Source organism: Gordionus sp. m RMFG-2023, chromosome 3 (genome assembly GCF_954871325.1).
Source record: "Gordionus sp. m RMFG-2023 chromosome 3, tfGorSpeb1-WG-v2, whole genome shotgun sequence".
Lineage (NCBI taxonomy): Eukaryota > Metazoa > Nematomorpha > Gordioida > Chordodea > Parachordodidae > Gordionus > Gordionus sp. m RMFG-2023.
Window position 1 is genome coordinate 33,984,183 of NC_088777.1, and position 9,508 is coordinate 33,993,690.

A 9,508-nucleotide genomic window follows, 5' to 3' on the forward strand; every position below is an offset into this window, starting at 1 on the left:
TTTATTATATTTTACTTTTATAATTTTGTTAATTTGATAATTTTATAATTTTGAATAAAGGATTAAATTGATTTCATGATTTCGTGTGGATTTGATAAAAAATTGCCAAACCGGACAATTAATTTCGTATTTTAATATTTAATTCTTTTCCTTGGAAAAAACTCATTTTTGATATTTTATATTCATGTAATTAAAATTGTTAATAGTGAAAAATTATAAATGATCAGCTATTTTCTTCTATAAATAGGATATTATCAAGGCATAACTTTTAACCATTTTATAAGAAATTCATTTATCAAGTTTTTATTTAATTTTAAAGAAAAAAAGAATATAAGCTATTTTTAATGTAAAAATAAAATAGTGTTCTAAGTCAATTTTTGTCATTTATAAATTTGTTTTAAAAAAATAATAAAAATAAATAAATTTGAATAAAAAAATTTTTAAAATTTATTTATTTGCTTAATTTTTATGAAAAACTAGTAAATAATATTAAAGCATGTTATTTCGCATTTTATTCTAGATTTTTTGTTTTTTTTTGGTTTTCTGGTTAAATTTTTTTTTGTTTTTTTTTGTTTTTTTTTGTTATTTTTTTTGTAAAAAATTGAAAGATTTTGGGGTATGATTAATTTTTGATAATTTAAAAATTTTGAGGTGGTAATTTAAAAATTTTGAGGTTTTTATCAAAACATTAAAATAGTGGAAGATTTCGGGCATGTTTCATAATTTTATTAATAAATTTTGAGATTTTTTCAATGTATTTAGGACACAGCATTAAAGAAAATTTCATTTAAAAGGTTCTTCAAAATAAAAAATCGTAAAAGATTTTTGATTTCTGGATATATTTTATTAAATGAATATATTTTTGAGAATGCTCAACAGAATTTTGGATCAAATTTTACCTACATTTCGAATCTTTTTTTTGTAAAATATCTTTTTAAGTAAATCTTTTGTGATTTTTATTCATAAAAAATTAACATTTTGATCTTTAAAAAAATCTTCAGTTTGTGATATTCAAATATTTTTTGCTCAAATTTTGGAGGAAAAAATATTCCAAAAATTTTTTAATACTTTTTTTCTAACTGTAGAAAATTCAAAACAAAATTTTTTTTTATGTAGCCCTGCCAAAGTCTTAAAATAATAGGAACTAAAGCCTTTCAATAAAAAGATACCCCTAGTCCGCCTTCCTCAAAAAAATTATGGCTATTCCTATGTAAAAATTTTATTTTCTTCAAATATATTAAAATATTTTTATAAATTGATACAAAAATAAGTAAAATGTGAATTTCAACGTACAACAGTTATATCAAATTTTATATAAGAAAGTCTATTTATTTTGCTAAGATAGGTAAGTTATACAAATTGTTAAATACCAGATGATCTTATAAATATCTCCTAGTTTAGAAATAAAAATTTTATTTGGGATGCCGGTGTTTTATAGTTTTCCACCAATCATAATTTAGATCCAATTTTATCAGCTGAAAGATAAATAAATATTTAAGGACATATAACCTCTTAAATTTTTATTTATATATTTTTTTTTTAATTTTAGGGGAAAATAAAATAATTCAACGGTTGGGGATCGATCCTTATTTATAATTTTACAGGCAATTCAAATCGTGGTGTTTAATATTTGTGTTCCCAAGGAACCCTATTTTTAAATATTGTATTGTTTTATTTATTTTTTTAAAAATTCATATTATACTTTTTAATATTCATTGATATATGATAGATTTTAAATTATAAAGTTTATAAAAATATTTTAAAAAATACGGCAAGAAACTTTATTTATCAATCATTAATATAAAATATAACCTGAAGACGGTTACTAATTGAGTTATAAATATTTTTTTAAATGTATCTAAAATTAAAAGATTATTTTGACAAATATATAAGAGAATAGAGTTAAAAAAAGAATGAATAACTAATAGACTAGGAAGATACTTAAATCAATACTTTTAAAATAAGGGGAAGAAGAATTATTCAAGGGAGAAGTAGTAGTGGCTGAAGAAATTAGAACGACAAATCTAAGGAAATCATTTAGAGGTGGTAAAATCTCTCATTGAGATATACGGTATTTGCAGTTATATTTTTCGTATTAATTTGATTTAATGAAGGACCCCATCGCCGAAAATTCCTAAAGTATTTAAGGTGATAGAAACAGATTACGTTTTTAAGATATAATAATTGTTTAAGGATAGGGTAGATGATAATTATTGAATTTGCGCAAAATATATTTGCAGGTGTAGTAAAAGACAGAGGGAGAACAATAGACCTCGGGATTATGGCAGTTCTATCTAATCTTTTGGAATTATCACTGAAAAGGCATACTAGCTCCAATAGCTGTATGGTGTGGTTGACTTCCGCGGTAATATTAGCAGTGAGGAGAGGGTGGCCTTTGATGCCTATAGTTTGGTCATATTCAACCAAACAGGCCAATAGTGATTCTAAGTTGTTCTACCAAGTGAATGAGCCAAAGATTGGGAACAAGAAAGACCTCAAGCCATTTGCAATTTGTTTTAGCTTTAAAGAAAATTGAATTAAGGATCATTTAGAGTGGACCGTTTAAAAAGAAGTAATAAGCAATACGAACAACAAAAAAATCATCTCATTCCTTATTTAGAGAAGGAGGCTTATCATGAGATAGATGGCTGTTTTATCACATATGGCTAGGACAAGGATTAGGTTGACGTCTTGGAAGGGCATTAACAAATCTAGAATAATATTTTAAGGAGTAAAGAATTATGATATGGAAGATATCAATAAGAATAAGGCAGATCCGGTGACTATTACACTGGATTTGTAAGGTAAGGAGATTTGATGTCTGGAGAACTTTAGATTAATGAGAGATTCCAGTGTTTTAAGTCGAGTGGCTAGGAGATCCTCGTATTTAAAATTGGTCGAAATTTATTGCATAAAGAATTTTGGGTACGCTAAAGTAATATTTAAAGAGAAGCAATTTGGTAATTGGTTAAGATCCTCAAGGAGTTTGTTCAAAGGGTTTAAAGGCTTCTTTTCCTACTATGGGAGCGCCCAGATAGTTTAATCATTTTTTTGGGGTATTACTTATAGAGGGTAAAAAGCAGGAAAGGGAAATTAAGGATGAGCAGATCTTGCATTTGACTATATTTAAGGCAAGTCATATAGTAGGAAACATATATTTGATTATTAAAGGGATGTATTAAAATGCTGACTCCTCTGAGGTGTTACTTAAAAAGGAACTGTCTTTCAAGTACTAGGAATCAGCGTCTACATAACCGGTTGGGGGAGGAAGTAAGAAGAGTTTACATCAAATTTTTATTGAGGGGGTAGGGGTAGGCTCGGGGGTAGGGGTAGGCTCGGGGGTAGGGGTAGGCTCGGGGGTAGGGGTAGGCTCGGGGGTAGAATATATTTATTGGGGGTTATGGCTATCTATTAAATTTTTAGATGAAATAGGATAAAATATATTGCTGTAAAAACGAATACTTTTATTATAGACCTTGTAATACAATGATATTACTGATCATCGACCAAATCTACATATTGCAAACAATCATAGACATTATTTTCCAAATAGAATTTTCTTGCGGGTTAGACATTCTCAGCAAACTCACATTCATGCCAAACAATATGCTATAATAATGCATTCATTGTAAACGAGGGGTTATAATTTTAATTCATGATTTAAAATATAAAATATAGTATGTATTTGGATAATGTTCAATATAGCTAGATGTGTTATTAAAAAAAATCAATTTCGCAATTTCAAGAAGAAAATAAACGGGAGAAAATATTCTTAAAGAATTATTAAAAAAATTTTAAAACAACTTGGTGTTCCTCGAGAATATCCAAGCTCATCTTTAAATTTATTATTATTGGTTTCACTTTTACTTAAAGATCTCACTTGAGGATATACTTCAAACGATATCCTACTTTAGTGATAACGACAAGAAATTTGCCAAAGCTATCAAGATTAGCAAGAAAGATATTGGCAATTCCTGTAATTAGTGCTTCTTCTGAACCAGGATTTAGCATTGATGGAAGGTTTTACAGAAGAACGTGTTTGAATCCAGAAAATGTCGATTCATTATTATTTTTGCATCATAGTTACATATAATATCAATTTTATTTTTTTATTTTTTTCACAAATATTTTATTTGATCAAATAAATTCTCCATAATTTACACAATATTTTTTTATGCTTTATAGTAATTTCGTAAATTATAAAACTTTCTGTAGAGGTGTAATGCTGAAATTTGTATTATTAGATGCTTAAAAAATTCAGAGAATGTCCATAATTAAATTTTATAATAGCTGGCTGGGTTAAAAAAAATTTTATAAATAATGGGCGGGCGTGTAAAAAATTTTAGACTACTGGGTAAGGAATTTAAGACTAATAAGCGGGCGGGTGGGTGTATTTTTTTTGAAAACTATGGGTGGCCTGGGCGGGCGGGTTAAATTTTTTTAAACATTGGGTGGTGGGCTTAAGGTCCAAAACCCCGGCCAATGCAGACTTCTATGATTTAATATATTCTTAATAAAATTTTATTATTAAAATTAATCATATATGTTAACCTCTGTTAATTGTGTTCAATTAACATAATTTATTGTAATGTTAATTTAAATTTGTGATCAGTTGAAATAATTTATTTTAATGTTAATTGAGTATTAATTTGAATATCTATTGAAATGTTTTATTATATATACCAGTTGATCGTTATACATATTATTATTATTATTTGATTTTTTAAAAGTAGAAATAAAATTAATTTAAAACTCAAAAAATAACTTGTTTCCTTCATGGTGCCCCGGCACGTTTTTGTAAAATTAAAATATATAAAATTTGCCTTAAATTAAAAAAAAAGTAAAAAGAAAATTAAATTCGAAGGATATGACTTGTCTTTTTTTTTATAAAAATATAGTCAAATATTATTCTGATATATACATATACAAAAGGTAAAAAAAAATTTTTTTTAATGTTTGAATTTAAGGCGATTAATTTGCCGAACACTATTTTCATCTCACATATGCTCGTGATATGTGTGGTTGTGATGTTACGCAATTATATGTTAATGAATGGGAGACCGCATATTATTCAAGATAAGAACTTTATGTTCATAGATTGCGTGATCACAAAATGTTAAAACTTACAATTTTACGCCAATTTATATTTTGATACGCTTATTATGCTACAAATTATAGTATATTAATTGAATACAAATTACACATTTTTTCATGTTATAGTATTTTCTGATCTATTTTGATAATTTAAATATAAAGACATAATATTATCTGATTTTCTTTTATAACTTAAAATTAGAGATTTAGAATAATCTAGTTTTCTTTAAAAACTTAAATATAAAGAATTATCCAATTTCCTTTGACGACTTAAATTCAATGAGATTGTTTATCTAATTTCCTTTGACGACTCAAAATTAAAGCATAGGATTTTTTTTTGATTTGCTTTGACGATATAAAATTTAAAGACATAGAATTGTTTAATTCCGTTTGACGATGAACATAATTTTTTGTTCGATATGAAATTCATAACTTAAAACATATAGTATTTTCTTAAAGTAAAATTTTTATTATGGACAATAAACTTAATGCTAATTATGGACAATAAACTTACTGCTATATGCGATCCGTATCTCAGATTTCCAAAACTTATTGGAGAGATGACGGACACATACCGTGATATGGTTTAGACATACTTTGAGGATTACATTGCGTCTGACGCATCTAAGGCTAGGACCTTATTAGGTAACTTATCAATTGACATTTATGACAAAGTTACATCCGTGTGTTCAAAGGCACAATTAAAAGATTAGAAGGTTGTTTTTAATAAACTCAAGTTATTAATTCCGAGGGAAGATATAAATTTAAGTATAAAAAATTTTAACTTAGCGGTACAACGTGACGACGAGTCTTTTTATACATTTTTCTATAGAATACATAAATTACATAAGAAGTGCAATTTCCTAGATGACAGTAGAATTAAGGAGAAATTGATAACTTCTACTTTAAACGATCATATCAGAAGGAAGTTGAATAAGCCTAAGGACTGGACTGTAGATGAGATGATGAAATTAGGAGTCGAGTTAGATGGTAGCAATATTAAACCAGACGTTAGCGATACAAATTATGTAGACAATGATAAAAAATTGGATAAAAATAAAAAAAATTTTAATTCAAATATTGATAAAATACCATACAAAAGTATTTTTAGTAATTATGAGAATAATTCTAATGATAATGAACGTAATAATTTTAGAGGAAATAATTTTAATTGTAATGGACGTAACACTCGTAGGGAAAATTTTGATTTTAAGAAGAGGAATTATAATGATTTTAGACCTAATGATAATTCTAGCCGAAACTATCAAAACAATAATTTTCGAGACAGTGAGGGTGACTCTAGAAATTTTCGTAATAACCAATCTTCGAACAACAATTTAAACTATAACGGAAGAAACTCTATGTGGCACAATAACAATAATGCAAACAATTATGATAGAAACAATGCCTGGCAAAAGAACAACAATTCAAACTATAACGGAAGAAACTCCAGGTGACACGATAATAGCAATCCAAACAATTATGGTAGAAATAATGCCTGGCAAAACAATAATAACTTTGGGAGAAACATCTCCTGGTCTTACAACAACCAAAGAAATCAGAATCAATATGATGATCAAAATGGTAACCGATATGAATCCTACAATTATAACAATAATAGTGATGGAGGAAACAATACATGGAAAAACTATAATCTAAGAAAACAAATACAATATCAGGATCAGAGTGAAAGTAATAGCAATAATTGCAATATGAACATTGAAGAGATTGTGGAAAATAAAAATGACGCTATACAAAATAATAATGATAGTGATTTTAATGTCAACAATTTAACCGAGCATAAACTTAATGACAATGCATTTATGACTTCTTTAAAAGTAAATGATGTTACCGTTACTATGCAAGTCGATACGGGATCTAAATTTACGATAATACCTCATGAAATGGCTAAACAAATAGGTATTAAAGATCTTAAAAACTCCACTCTACAACTCTCTATGATGGAAACTTAATTGAAATTATCGGCGTAACTCAAGTTAAAGTAAGCTACGATGGTATCGCCAAACACTTGCAAGCAGTGATTGTAAAGTCTAATAAAAATGCATTATTGGGACGAATGTGGATCAATGCGCCTTTAGTAATATTTTGAACAAGTTTATAGCAAACATCGATATCAATTATGAAGATGGAATAAATAAATTAATAAAAGATTGTGAATTTAAACTGACTACTAAACCAATCAACAAAGTTAAAGTCATGATACATTTACGAAATGATGCCAAACCTAAGATAATACCACCAAGGCGTATACCTTATTCAAAAATAGATGCTGTAACTAAAGAACTTATGAGATGGATAGACGAGGAAGCATTGAGCCGGTGACGGATGTTCGATGGGCAGGTCCTATAACCGCTGTCTACAAAGAAAATGGGAGCGTTAGGGTTTGCGCCGATTTCAAAGACACTGTTAATCCTTCTCTTGAAGATTTCAGATACCCACTTCCAAGAATAAACGATCGTATAGCTAAGCTCAAGGAGGGGAAGAAATTCAGCAAGATCGATTTCAAAGACGCGTTCTTACAAATGCCCATCGACATAAACTGCAGAAACATATTAACCATATCTACACACAGGGAATACTACCGGTTTACTAGACTTCCTTTTGGATTAAAGACTTCTTCTGCAGTTTTTCAACAGATTATGGATCAAATTTTCGGTGACATGAAAGATGTCATCTTTTATATCGATAACCTATTAATAAAGGGAAGTAGTGAGAAGCTCATTTTAACAACATAAAAAGAGTTTTTGAAAGAATATTATCTTATGGCTTAGTGCCTAATTTTGCAAGAAGCTTATTCTTCAAAAAAGGTCTGAGGTTCTTAGGACACGATATCGACGCCAATGGGATCCACGCCAACCATGAAAGATCGAGGCGATCGTTAGAATGCCGGAACCAAAATCAGCTGCTGAATTGTCAACGTTTCTGGGTATGGCGGGCTACTACAGAAAATTTTTGAACAACTTTGCTGAAATAGCTGATCCTTTATACAAGATTGTCAACAAGGAAAAATGGGAGTGGAATTTAGAACACCCCAAAAGTTTTGATAATCTTAAGACGTTGATTAGTCTTCCTCCAGCTTTGACGTACTTTAATCCTGAATTACCTATCGGAATTGCGACTGATGCATCTAAAAGAGGTTTAAGAGCTGTTTTGTTTCACACCGAAAAAGATGGCAAAGAAAAACCAATAGCTTTTGCGTCGAGAACTTTAGCAAAGTCCGAGATAAATTATACCAATATTGAGCGTGAAGCTCTGGCCATTATGTTTGCTATCAAGAGATTTCAAGAATAATTGAATTGATAGGGACTAAGTTCACTATTGTAACGGACCACAAGCCGTTAATCCATATTTTCACCAAAGGGCTCAAAGATAATAGTACCACCATAAGATTACAGAAGTGGAATATAATTTTGGGGGGTTACGACTTTAACATCAGATATAAAGCTGGTAAATACAATGTTGTTCCTGATTGCCTCTCAAGATTACCACAAGTAATTGATGATGACGTTATTGATGATATCGCAATTATAAATGACTTTGGCGATATACCTCTTAGTTTTGACCGAATACGTGATGAAACGTCCAAAGATTTTGAATTATCTCAAGTTATTAACGATATAAGAAATAATGTGCCTATTAAAAACAAAACTTATGAAAATATTGAATATGAACTTAGTATTATTAAAAATTGTCTGTACAAAAGCAACAAAATAATAATTCCAACAAGTCTGAGAAAGAACATATTAAAGGCATTACATGAAGGTCACATGGGAGCAGGAAAAATTAAATCCTTAGCCAAAGATCGCATGTGGTGGTCTGGTATGGTCAACGACATTGATTTGGAAGTTAGAAGTTGCGACGATTGTAATATTTTTCAACAATCCAAAGAAAATACAAAATCCATGGGTATTGGCGACTAAACCTTTTGAAAGGATTCACGTAGACTATGCGGGTCCATTTTTTACAAAAAATTGGTTAATAAGTCGATGCCTATAGTAAATTTCCAATTATAGTTCCTGTAAAAAACATCACGACTGAATTCACGTTGAAAGAAATTTATTATCTGAAACCATTGTTACAGATAACGGTACCAACTTTACAAGCAAAGACTTTGAGATATTTTGTAGTAACTATGGAATAAAACATGTACTAACATCCGCCTACCATAAGCAATCTAATGGACAAGCTGAACGTATGGTGAGAACATTCAAAGCTCACATGAAAAGAAACATTAAAATTGACTTAGAAACTGCAATGGACAGATTCTTGTTTAACTACAGAAATACACCGAATGATACTACAGGTGTCACACCATCCAAAAGAGTATTTAACCGCGATATTAGAATAAAGTGGGACTTATTGAAACCATTGGAGGATAAAATTGATAAAGTCA